Source organism: Anthonomus grandis, unplaced genomic scaffold (genome assembly GCF_022605725.1).
Source record: "Anthonomus grandis grandis unplaced genomic scaffold, icAntGran1.3 ctg00000325.1, whole genome shotgun sequence".
Taxonomy (NCBI): Eukaryota; Metazoa; Arthropoda; class Insecta; order Coleoptera; family Curculionidae; genus Anthonomus; species Anthonomus grandis.
The window spans coordinates 120,147-133,039 of NW_026088461.1; the positions used below are offsets into that span (position 1 = coordinate 120,147).

Here is a 12,893-nt window from a genome sequence, read left to right on the forward strand (position 1 = left end):
CGTATGGCTTTTAGCCATTTAATTTTAAGTTGTTCATCTTTGGGGAAGCCAAAAACAGAACGACTTGCCTCCCCTGCTTTTAAACTACTTATGTAATTAGATTTACATCCGGGAACAGAGCAGGGACTTGGCATGTTCAAATGATTCGAATGAAACTTTTTTATGTAATTAACAACTTTTTTGCTATTGATCCGATTGGGATGAAATTTGGTATTTGGGGTTGATTTAGGATGCAATTAATAAATTTGGACAGATAATTGACATTTGAGGACTAGGTCACGTGACATCGTAACTCTTTTGCTATTGATCCGATTTGGTTGAAATTTTGTATTTAGAATTTATTTAGGATGCAATAAATATACGTTGAGAGATATTTCACATATAACACATTATATTGACATACAACGCGACTATATAACACATTATGGTTCTTTGAAGCATGATACCCCAACAACTGGTCCTCTTTTTCCTTGGCATATAAACTTTGGCCCCCTGACTGACCAGACTTAAGTACACCTGATATTTTTTGATTTTTTAAAGAAATTCTATATGGCTCTTCACAAACAAGACCTAAAGGTTTCAAACTGGTCCCCACGGACCAAAAGTATAGGAGCGAAGCGACTATACTTGTTATATAGGAGCGTCTGCGACTATATTATGCACGCGGGCCCGGGTCCGAAAAATCGTGTTTTTTTGGAAATAAAAATTCATATCTTTGGCTGTATGGCTAGCGAAACGATGAAATTTGGCATAGGGTCTCTCAATACATTGGGAATGATGGATCCGTAAACGAATTTTTTTTCCGGTACCACCAAACGGAGCGGTACTGTCTCAAATTCAAAAATTCGTAAAAAAATTGGTAAAAATCGAGTTGCTCACGAGATCTCAATTTTAAAGCGTTCAATCGAGTTGAAATTTTCAGGATATATGGGTTCTTGGGGCTTACGTGTCTGTATACTTTTTGAGCCCGATCGGTATACAGGGTGAGTTGTTATAAGCGAACAAAAGTGACTAAAAAAAAAATTCAAACTTCTCCAGAGGCTAAAAAAAAATTTTTATAAAAAAAGTGTTTCGGCGAAAAGACTTCATTTTATAAGAGATTTAACATACTTGGAGCTTTTTTTTGTAAAAAATTTATTTTACGAGTTCTGGCATTTTCAGTTTTTTGGGATTTTCCGCCAAACGATACTTATTTTGGGAAAATTTTTTTTTTCAAAAAATAACTTCATCTTTTACCTTTTATATGCCATATAACCGAAATTTTTGGGAACCATACAGGGCGAGCAATAATGAACTTTACCCATGAAGGTCCGACCCGAAAATCACATTTTATTTAATAACTTTTTCGTAGTAGCATCTGGACCATTTATATTCTCAGGCATTAAATACTTTAATAACCCCAATATTTATGTAAAATTACAATCTTCCAACATTAATAGGTTCTGAGCAATTCGAATTTTCGCGTTTAATTCATTTGCCACGTCCCTGTACATGGTGAAAAGATCAGACATCATCTAAAAGATCCGAAATTTTGTTTTACAACACATACTAAAATTTCAGGGTTCCAGCGATAGTACAAGTACCCGAAAAATGCGATTTTATGAAAAAAGTCCATTTTTTTGCGTTTTTGCAGGTAATTGGAGGTGTCAACCTAAACTCTGATGAAATGGCTGGTGGGAACAATACTTTGACGCATGGTGGATACAAATTTTTTGCTCGTGACAGGTGGCCGGGACTTGGTTGGGTTTTTTGTAAAATTATGAATGAAAATGAACCGGAAACGATCAGGGAAAGGAAGCACCGAATCAGAAAATGAATGGGCTTTCCGAATCTGTGCATATCAATAGGGGAAATTGTGTATTGCGGCCAGGAAAATTCGGCAAACATTTTGACGTCTTCGAAAAATGCCGTTTTTTTGAAATGTCAGTGTCTTTATACCGGGGTGAGACGAAATGAAATTTGCCCGATTATTTTATTAAAATTATTCGAATAATACACGGGTCAGTCGTAATGATCTATTTAATTTAAAATAAAAATTTCGATATTAGGTGAGTTTTTACTATTTAGTTTATTATTAATATATGCTAATAATTCTTAAACATTGCTTTTGGGATATAAATAAAATTTTTTTGAAATTATTGATTTTTAAGGTTAGTCGAGTATCATAACTTTTTTGGTATTGGTGCGATTTGGTTGAAATTTGGTACCTAGTACCTATTTCGGATAAGATTAATAAATTTTTACAGATATTTGACATGACTATGTTTTAAGGTCACGTGACTACCTTAACTTTCTTCCTATTTGTCCGATTTGATTGAAATTTGGTATTTGGGGTTTATTTAGGATGCAATTATTAATTTTTCACAGATATTTGACATTTGACTTCCAGGTCACGTGACTATTGTAACTTTTTTGCTATGAGTCCGATTGGGTTCAAATTTGGTATTTATGCTTTATTTAGGATACAATTAATAAATTTTAACAGATAATTGACATATTGAATGTTTAAGTCACGTGACTTCCATAACTTATTTGCTATTGTTCCGATTGGGTTGAAATTTAGTATTTGGGCTTTATTTAGGATGCAAGTAATAAATTTTGACAGAAATTTGACATGTTGAATTTTTTAAGTCACGTGACTTCCATAACTTTTTTGCTATTGATCCGATTGGGTTGAAATTTAGTATTTGGGCTTTATTTAGGATGCAAGTAATAAATTTTGACAGAAATTTGACATGTTGAATTTTTTAAGTCACGTGACTTCCATAACTTTTTTGCTATTGATCCGATTGGGTTCAAATTTGGAATTTGGGGTTTATTTAGGATGCAATTGTTGATTTTTTACAAAATTTTAAAATATTAAGTTCTAGGGTCACGTGACTATCAAAATTTCCTATTTGATTAAAATCTGCTATTAGATGATATGTATATATTTATAGATAATATTTCGTATTACCCTATTCCTTTTATCTTAATTAGTTAAATTATTTCTTAAATTTGCCTTTCAAAAAAAAATAAAAAAATCATCGGTTCGAATACATAGGCTTTAAAGGGAACTTATCTTCTTTCATAATATTGTAGCATTATTATAGATTTTGAAAATTTTTGTCATTAAGCTTTTTCATTACTTTTTGAATGGTCTTTAGCCAGAAAAAAGAAATTTTGAATTTGGAGCATGTTTTGAAAAAATTTTCATTTTGGGCCGGATTTTGTTCGAAAATCGAAAAATGCAAAGAAATAGGTTTTCTGTTCATTTTAGAGTCAAATCGATAATAATCTTTTTGAAAGGTATCCTAAAGTAGTACAAGATAGAAAAATAAAAAAATGAAATCTTTCCATAGGGCTCTTGATAATTCGATATTTATGATTTATAGTTTTTTACAATTTTCTCCGAATCTGTGATAGCTGTAATCAATTAGTTTTAACATTCGAATACCTCGTAATATTCCCTAGAACTTTTGTTTAAGACAAAAAGTTGTCAGAGTTATAGTTTAGTTAGAAAAAAATAAAAACCATTTAATCACAATTTTTCATGGCTATACCCCTTTCGATTTTGGAGCAAAAAAAAAATTTTTTTTCTTGGGTTTTTTTTAATGGATATTGCCAACTTAGGGCTTACATTATAATTTGTCAGTTATCATTTTAAGAAAAAAAATGCTACCGTGGAAAAAAACGAGTTTTCTTTTATTTTTTTTTCACAGTTTTACTAATATCTCGACTTCTAGAGCTTCGATTCAATTTGTTGATGGTTTTTATTATTCCTTATTCTCCTCCTGTTAATTCTTTTTATATTTTATTACAACTGCCTTTCGAAATAAAACTGAAAAATTAAAAAAATCGACGTAAAAGCCCGGTTGTCTTATCCCTGTACATAGGCTCTTATGGAACCTAATTTTTCCCTTTATATTATGGCACTCGTATAAATCGTGGAAAATTTTGTCATAAAGCTTTTTTATTAGTTTTTAAATGGTCTTTAACCAGAAAAAAGAAATTTTGAATTCGGAGCATATTTTGGAAAAATGGTCATTTTGACCCCGGATTTTGTTCGAAAATCGAAAAATGCAAAGAAATAGGTTTTCCGTTCATTTTAGAGTCAAATTGGTAATAATCTTTTTTAAAGATACTCTGAAGTAGTACAGGATAGAAAAATAAAAAACTGAAATTTTTCCATAGGGCTCTTGATAATTCGATATTTATGTTTAATAGTTTTTTTCAATTTTCTCCGACTGTATAATAGCTAGAACCGATTCGTTTTAACGCACGGATACCTCGTAATATTCCCGAAAACTTTTGTTTAAGACAAAAAGTTGTCAGAGTTATATTTTATTTAAAAAAAAATAAAAACCATTTTTTCGCAATTTTTCATGGTTATACCCCTTTCGATTTTCGACCAAAAAAAAATTTTTTTTTTCTTGGGTTTTTTTTACGTGAAATTGCCAACTTAGGGCTTACATTATAATTTGTCAATAATTATTTTAAGAAAAAAAAATGATACCGTGGGAAAAAACCAGTTTTCTTTTGTTTTTTCCCACATTTTTACTAATCTCTCGGCTTCTATAGCTTCGATTCAATTCATTGATGGTTTCTTTTATTTCTTATTCTCCTCCTCTCAATTCTTTTGATATTTTATTACTATTACATTTCAAAATAAAAAGAAAAATTAAAACAAATCGACGTAAAATCCCTGTTTGTTCTATTTCAAGAAATAGACCCTTATGGGAACTTCTCTCTGAATTTGGTATTTATGGTTTATTTAGGATACAACTAATAAATTATGACAGATAACTGACATTTAAGTTTCAGCCTAGGTCACGTGACTACCGTAACTTTTTTGCTATTGGTCCGATTCTGTTCGAATTTGGTATTCAGACTTTATTTAGAATACAATTAATATACTTTCACAGATATTTGAAATATAAGACAGTATATTGACACACAACGCGACTATATAACAAATTATGGTTCTTTGAAGCATGATACCCCAACAACTGGTCCTCTCTTTCCTTGGCAGGTAAACGTTAGCCTCCCCGACTCACCTAAGTACACCTGATAGTTTTTGATTTTTTTTTTATTACCTTATGGCTTTTCACAGACAAGACCTAAAGGTTTCAAACTGGTCCCCACGGACCAAAAGTATAGGAGCGAAGCGACTATACTTGTTATATAGGAGCGTCTGCGACTATATTATGCACGCGACCTCGGGTCCGAAAAATCGTGTTTTTTTGGAAATAAAAATTCATATCTTTGGCTGTATGGCTAGCGAAACGATGAAATTTGGCATAGGGTCTCTCAATACATTGGGAATGATGGATCCGTAAAGGAATTTTTTTTACGGTACCACCAAACGGAGCGGTACTGTCTCAAAGTCAAAAATTCGTAAAAAAAACGGGTCAAAATTCATTTTTGCACGAGATCTCAATTTTAACGCTGTCAAAAAAATTGAAATTTTTAGGCATAAAAGACTTTATAGTAATTCATGTCTGTATACTTTTTGGGCCCGATCGGTATACAGGGTGAGTTGTTATAAGCGAACAAAAGTGACTAAAAAAAAAATTCAAACTTCTCCAGAGGCTAAAAAAAAATTTTTATAAAAAAATTGTTTCGGCGAAAAGACTTTATTTTATAAGAGATTTGACATACTTGGAGCTTTTTTTTGTAAAAAATTTATTTTACGAGTTCTGGCATTTTCAGTTTTTTGGGATTTTCCGCCAAACGATACTTATTTTGGGAAATTTTTTTTTTTCAAAAAATAACTTCATCCTTTACCTTTCATATGGCATATAACCGAAATTTTTGGGAACCATACAGGGCGAGCAATAATGAACTTTACCCATGAAGGTCCGACCCGAAAATCACATTTTATTTAATAACTTTTTAGTGGTGGCACCTGGACCATTTATATTCTCAGGGATTAAATACTTTAATAACCCCATTATTTGTGTAAAATTACAATCTTCCAACATTAATAGGTTCTGAGCAATTCGAATTTTCGCGTTTAATTCATTTGCCACGTCCCTGTACATGGTGAAAAGATCAAACAACATCTAAAGGATCCGAAATTTTGTTTTACAACACATACTAAAATTTCAGGGTTCCAGCGATAGTACAAGTACCCGAAAAATGCGATTTTATGAAAAAAGTCCATTTTTTTGCGTTTTTGCAGGTAATTGGAGGTGTCAACCTAAACTCTGATGAAATGGCTAGTGGGAACAATACTTTGACGCTTTGTGGTTAAAGATTTTTTGCTCGTGACAGGTGGCCGGGACTTGGTTGGGTTTTTTGTAAAATTATGAATGAAAATGAACCGGAAACGATCAGGGAAAGGAAGCACCGAATCAGAAAATGAATGGGCTTTCCGAATCTGTGCATATCGATTGGGGAAATTGTGTATTGCGGCCAGGAAAATTCGGCAAACATTTTGACGTCTTCGAAAAATGCCGTTTTTTTGAAATGTCAGTGGTTTTATACCGGGGTGAGGCGAAATGAAATTTGCCCGATTATTTTATTAAAATTATTCGAATATATACACGGGTCAGTCGTAATGATCTATTTAATTTAAAATAAAAATTTAGATATTAGGTGAGTTTTTACTATTTAGTTTATTATTAATAAATGTTAACAATTCTTAAACATTGCTTTTGGGTTGTAAATAAAATTTTTTTGAAATTATTGATTTTTAAGGTTAGTCGAGTATCATAACTTTTTTGCTATTGGTGCGATTTGGTTGAAATTTGGTACCTAGTACCTATTTCGGATAAGATTAATAAATTTTTACAGATATTTGACATGACTATGTTTTAAGGTCACGTGACTACCTTAACTTTCTTCCTATTTGTCCGATTTGATTGAAATTTGGTATTTGGGGTTTATTTAGGATGCAATTATTAATTTTTGACAGATATTTGACATTTGACTTCCAGGTCACGTGACTATTGGTACTTTTTTGCTATTGGTCTGATTGGGTTCAAATTTGGTATTTGGGCTTTATTTAGGATGCAATTATTAATTTTTGACAGATATTTGACATTTGACTTCCGGGTCACGTGACTATTGTAACTTTTTTGCTTTGAGTCCGATTGGGTTCAAATTTGATATTTATGCTTTATTTAGGATACAATTAATAAATTTTAACAGATAATTGACAAATTATATTTTAAAGTCACGTGACTTTCATAATTCTTTTGCTATTGTTCCGATTGGGTTGAAATTTAGTATTTGGGCTTTATTTAGGATGCAAGTAATAAATTTTGACAGAAATTTGACATATTGAATTTTAAAGTCACGTGACTTCCATAACTTTTTTGCTATTGATCCGATTGGGTTCAAATTTGGAATTTGGGGTTTATTTAGGATGCAATTGTTGATTTTTTACAAAATTTTAAAATATTGAGTTCTAGGGTCACGTGACTATCAAAATTTCCTATTTGATTAAAATCTGCTATTAGATGATATGTATATATTTATAGATAATATTTTGTATTACCCTATTCCTTTTATCTTAATTAGTTAAATTATTTCTTAAATTTGCCTTTTTAAAAAACATTAAAAAATCATCGGTTCGAATACATAGGCTTTAAAGGGAACTTATCTTCTTTCATAATATTGTAGCATTATTATAGATTTTGAAAAATTTTGTCATAAAGCTTTTTCATTACTTTTTGAATGGTCTTTAGCCAGAAAAAAGAAATTTTGGATTTGGAGCATGTTTTGAAAAATTTTCATTTTTGGCCGGATTTTGTTCGAAAATCGATAAATGCAAATAAATAGGTTTTCTGTTCATTTTAGAGTCAAATCGATAATAACCTTTTTAAAAGGTATCCTGGAGTAGTACAAGATAGAAAAATAAAAAATTGAAATTTTTCCATAGGGCTCTTGATATTTTGATATTTATGTTTAATAGTTTTTTACAATTTTCTCCGATTCTGTGATAGCTATAATCAATTCGTTTTAACATTCGGATACCTCGTAGTATTCCCGAAAACTTTTATTTAAGACAAAAAGTTGTCAGAATTATAGTTTATTTAGAAAAAAATAAAAACCATTTTTTCACAATTTTTCATGGCTATACCCCTTTCGATTTTGGAGTAAAAAAAAAATTTTTTTTTCTTGGGTTTTTTTTACTGGAAATTGCCAACTTAGGGCTTACAATATAATTTGTCGATTATAATTTTAACAAAAAAAATGGTACCGTGGGAAAAAACGAGTTTTCTTTTATTTTTTTTCACATTTTTACTAATATCTCGACTTGTATAGCTTCGATTCAATTCGTTGATAGTTTCTATTCTTCCTTATTCTCCTCCTGTTAATTCTTTTTTTATTTTATTACAATTGCCTTTCGAAATAAAACTGAAAAATTTTAAAAATCGACGTAAATACATAGACTCTTATGGGACCTAATTTTACCTTTATATTGTGCCACTCGTATAAATCGTGGAAGTTTTTGTTATTAGGCTTTTTTACTAGTTTTTGAATGGTCTTTAACCAGAAAAAAGAAATTTTGAATTCGGAGCATATTTTGAAAAAATTGTCATTTTGACCCCGGATTTTGTACGAAAATCGCAAAATGCAAAGAAATAGGTTTTCCGTTCATTTTAGAGTAAAATTGGTAATAATCTTTTTTAAAGATACTCTGAAGTAGTACAGGATAGAAAAATAAAAAATTAAAATTTTTCCATAGGGTTCTTGATAATTCGATATTTATGTTTAATAGTTTTTTCCAATTTTCTCCGATTGTATAATAGCTAGAACCGATTCGTTTTAACGCACGGATACCTCGTAATATTTCCGAAAACTTTTGTTTAAGACAAAAAGTTGTCAGAGTTATATTTTATTTATAAAAAAATAAAAACCATTTTTTTAAAATTTTTCGTGAGTATACCCCTTTCGATTTTCGACCAAAAAAAAAAAAAAATTTTTCTTGGGTTTTTTTTGTGAAAATTACAAGTTTAGGGCTAAAACAAAAATTCGTCATAAATTATTTTAAGAAAAAAAATTATACCGTGGGAAAAAAACCAGTTTTCTTTTGTTTTTCCCACATTTTTACTTATATCTCGGCTTCTATAGCTTCGATTCAATTTATGGTTTTTTTTATTTCTTATTCTTCTCCTGTCAATTCTTTTGATATTTTATTACTATTACATTTTAAAATAAAAAGAAAAATTAAAACAAATCGACGTAAAATCCCGTTTGTTCTATTTCAATAAATAGACCCTTATGCAAAAAACTTTCGACCAAAAAAAAAAAATTTTTTTCTTGGGTTTTTTTTGTGAAAATTGCCAGTTTAGGGCCAAAAATTAGAATTTGTCAATAATTATTTTAAGAAAAAAAATGATACCGTGGGAAAAAACCAATTTTCTTTTGTTTTTCCCACATTTTTACTAATATCTCGGCTTCTATAGCTTCGATTCAATTCGTTGATGGTTTCTTTTATTTCTTATTCTCCTCCTGTCAATTCTTTTGATATTTTATGACTATTACTGTTGAAAATAAAAAGAAAAATTAAAACAAATCGACGTAAAACCCCGTTTGTTCTATTTCAATAAATAGACCCTTATGGGAACTTCTCTCTAATTTTGGTATTTATGGTTTATTTAGGATACAACTAATAAATTATGACAGATAACTGACATTTGAGTTTCAGCCCAGGTCACGTGACTACCGTAACTTTTTTGCTATTGGTCCGATTCTGTTGGAATTTGGTATTCAGGCTTAATTTAGAATACAATTAATATATTTTGACAGATATTTGAAATATAAGACAGTATATCGACACACAACGCGACTATATAACAAATTATGGTTCTTTGAAGCATGATACCCCAACCACTGGTCATCTCTTTCCTTGGCATATAAATGTTGGTACACCTGATAATTTTTGTTTTGTTTTAAGAAATCCTCTAAGGCCCATCACTGACAGGACCTAAAGGTTCCAAACTGGTCCCCACGGACCAAAAGTATAGGAGCGAAGCGACTATACTTGTTATATAGGAGCGTCAGCGACTATATTATGCACGCGACCTCGGGTCCGAAAAATCGTGTTTTTTTGGAAATAAAAATTCATATCTTTGGCTGTATGGCTAGCGAAACGATGAAATTTGGCATAGGGTCTCTCAATACATTGGGAATGATGGATCCGTAAACGAATTTTTTTTCCGGTACCACCAAACGGAGTGGTACTGTCTCAAAGTCAAAAATTCGTAAAAAAACCGGTCAAAATTCATTTTTGCACGAGATCTCAATTTTAACGCTGTCAAAAAAATTGAAATTTTTAGGCATAAAAGACTTTATAGTAATTCATGTCTGTATACTTTTTGGGCCCGATCGGTATACAGGGTGAGTTGTTATAAGCGAACAAAAGTGACTAAAAAAAAAATTCAAACTTCTCCAGAGGCTAAAAAAAAATTTTTATAAAAAAAGTGTTTCGGCGAAAAGACTTTATTTTATAAGAGATTTGACATACTTGGAGCTTTTTTTTGTAAAAAATTTATTTTACGAGTTCTGGCATTTTCAGTTTTTTGGGATTTTCCGCCAAACGATACTTATTTTGGGGAAAATTTTTTTTTCAAAAAATAACTTCATCCTTTACCTTTCATATGCCATATAACCGAAATTTTTGGGAACCATACAGGGCGAGCAATAATGAACTTTACCCATGAAGGTCCGACCCAAAAATCACATTTTATTTAATAACTTTTTAGTGGTGGCACCTGGACCATTTATATTCTCAGGGATTAAATACTTTAATAACCCCAGTATTTGTGTAAAATTACAATCTTCCAACTTTAATAGGTTCTGAGCAATTTGAATTTTCGCGTTTAATTCATTTGCGGCGTCCCTGTACATGGTGAAAAGATCAAACAACATCTAACGGATCCGAAATTTTGTTTTACAATACATACTAAAATTTCAAGGTTCCAGCGATAGTACAAGTACCCGAAAAATGCGATTTTATGAAAAAAGTCCATTTTTTTGCGTTTTTGCAGGTAATTGGAGGTGTCAACCTAAACTCTGATGAAATGGCTGGTGGGAACAATACTTTGACGCATGGTGGATACAAATTTTTTGCTCGTGACAGGTGGCCGGGACTTGGTTGGGTTTTTTGTAAAATTATGAATGAAAATGAACCGGAAACGATCAGGGAAAGGAAGCACCGAATCAGAAAATGAATGGGCTTTCCGAATCTGTGCATATCAATTGGGGAAATTGTGTATTGCGGCCAGGAAAATTCGGCAAACATTTTGACGTCTTCGAAAAATGCCGTTTTTTTGAAATGTCAGTGTCTTTATACCGGGGTGAGACGAAATGAAATTTGCCCGATTATTTTATTAAAATTATTCGAATATATACACGGGTCAGTCGTAATGATCTATTTAATTTAAAATAAAAATTTAGATATTTGGTGAGTTTTTACTATTTAGTTTATTATTAATAAATGTTAACAATTCTTAAACATTGCTTTTGGGATATAAATAAAAATTTTTTGAAATTATTTATTTTTAAGGTTAGTCGAGTATCATAACTTTTTTGGTATTGGTGCGATTTGGTTGAAATTTGGTACCTAGTACCTATTTCGGATAAGATTAATAAATTTTTACAGATATTTGACATGACTATGTTTTAAGGTCACGTGACTACCGTAACTTTTTAACTATTGGTCTGATTTGATTGAAATTTGGTATTTGGGGTTTAGTTAGGATGCAATTATTAATTTTTCACAGATATTTGACATTTGACTTCCGGGTCACGTGACTATTGTAACTTTTTTGCTATGAGTCCGATTGGGTTCAAATTTGGTATTTGGGGTTTATTTAGGATGCAATTATTAATTTTTCACAGATATTTGACATTTGACTTCCGGGTCACGTGACTATTGTAACTTTTTTGCTATGAGTCCGATTGGGTTCAAATTTGGTATTTGGGCTTTATTTAGGATGCAATTATTAATTTTTGATAGATATTTGACATTTGACTTTCGGGTCACGTGACTATTGTAACTTTTTTGCTATGAGTCCGATTGGGTTCAAATTTGGTATTTGGGCTTTATTTAGGATGCAATTATTAATTTTTGACAGATATTTGACATTTGACTTCCGGGTCACGTGACTATTGTAACTTTTTTGCTATGAGTCCGATTGGGTTCAAATTTGGTATTTATGCTTTATTTAGGACACAATCCATAAATTTTGACAGATAATTGACAAATTATATTTTAAAGTCACGTGACTTTCATAATTCTTTTGCTATTGATCCGATTGGGTTGAAATTTAGTATTTGGGCTTTATTTAGGATGCAAGTAATAAATTATGACAGAAATTTGACATATTGAATTTTAAAGTCACGTGACTTCCATAACTTTTTTGCTATTAATCCGATTGGGTTCAAATTTGGAATTTGGGGTTTATTTAGGATGCAATTATTGATTTCTTACAAAATTTTAAAATATTAAGTTCTAGGGTCACGTGACTATCAAAATTTCCTATTTGATTAAAATTTGCTATTAGATGATATGTATATATTTGTAGATAATATTTTGTATTACCCTATTCCTTTTATCTTAATTAGTTAAATTATTTCTTAAATTTGCTATTCAAAAAAAAAATTAAAAAATCATCTGTTCGAATACATAGGCTTTAAAGGAAACTTATCTTCTTTCATAATATTGTAGCATTATTATAGATTTTGAAAAATTTTGTCATTAAGCTTTTTCATTACTTTTTGAATGGTCTTTAGCCAGAAAAAAGAAATTTTGAATTTGGAGTGAAATAATGATGTTTTGAAAAAATTTTCATTTTGGGCCGGATTTTGCTCGAAAATCGAAAAATGCAAAGAAATAGGTTTTCTGTTCATTTTAGAGTCAAATCGATAATAACCTTTTTGAAAGGTATCCTGAAGTA

General features: G+C 30.7%; 1 long non-coding RNA gene across 1 annotated transcript; it reads left to right on the top strand.

Annotated features, from left to right (window-relative positions):
* Nucleotides 1-583: 583 nt before the first annotated feature.
* Nucleotides 584-11,501, top strand: LOC126749567 (uncharacterized). Its single transcript, XR_007665140.1, has 3 exons — nucleotides 584-1,633; nucleotides 6,164-6,255; nucleotides 11,075-11,501. It is a non-coding gene; the product is annotated as an uncharacterized LOC126749567 (long non-coding RNA).
* Nucleotides 11,502-12,893: the final 1,392 nt, after the last annotated feature.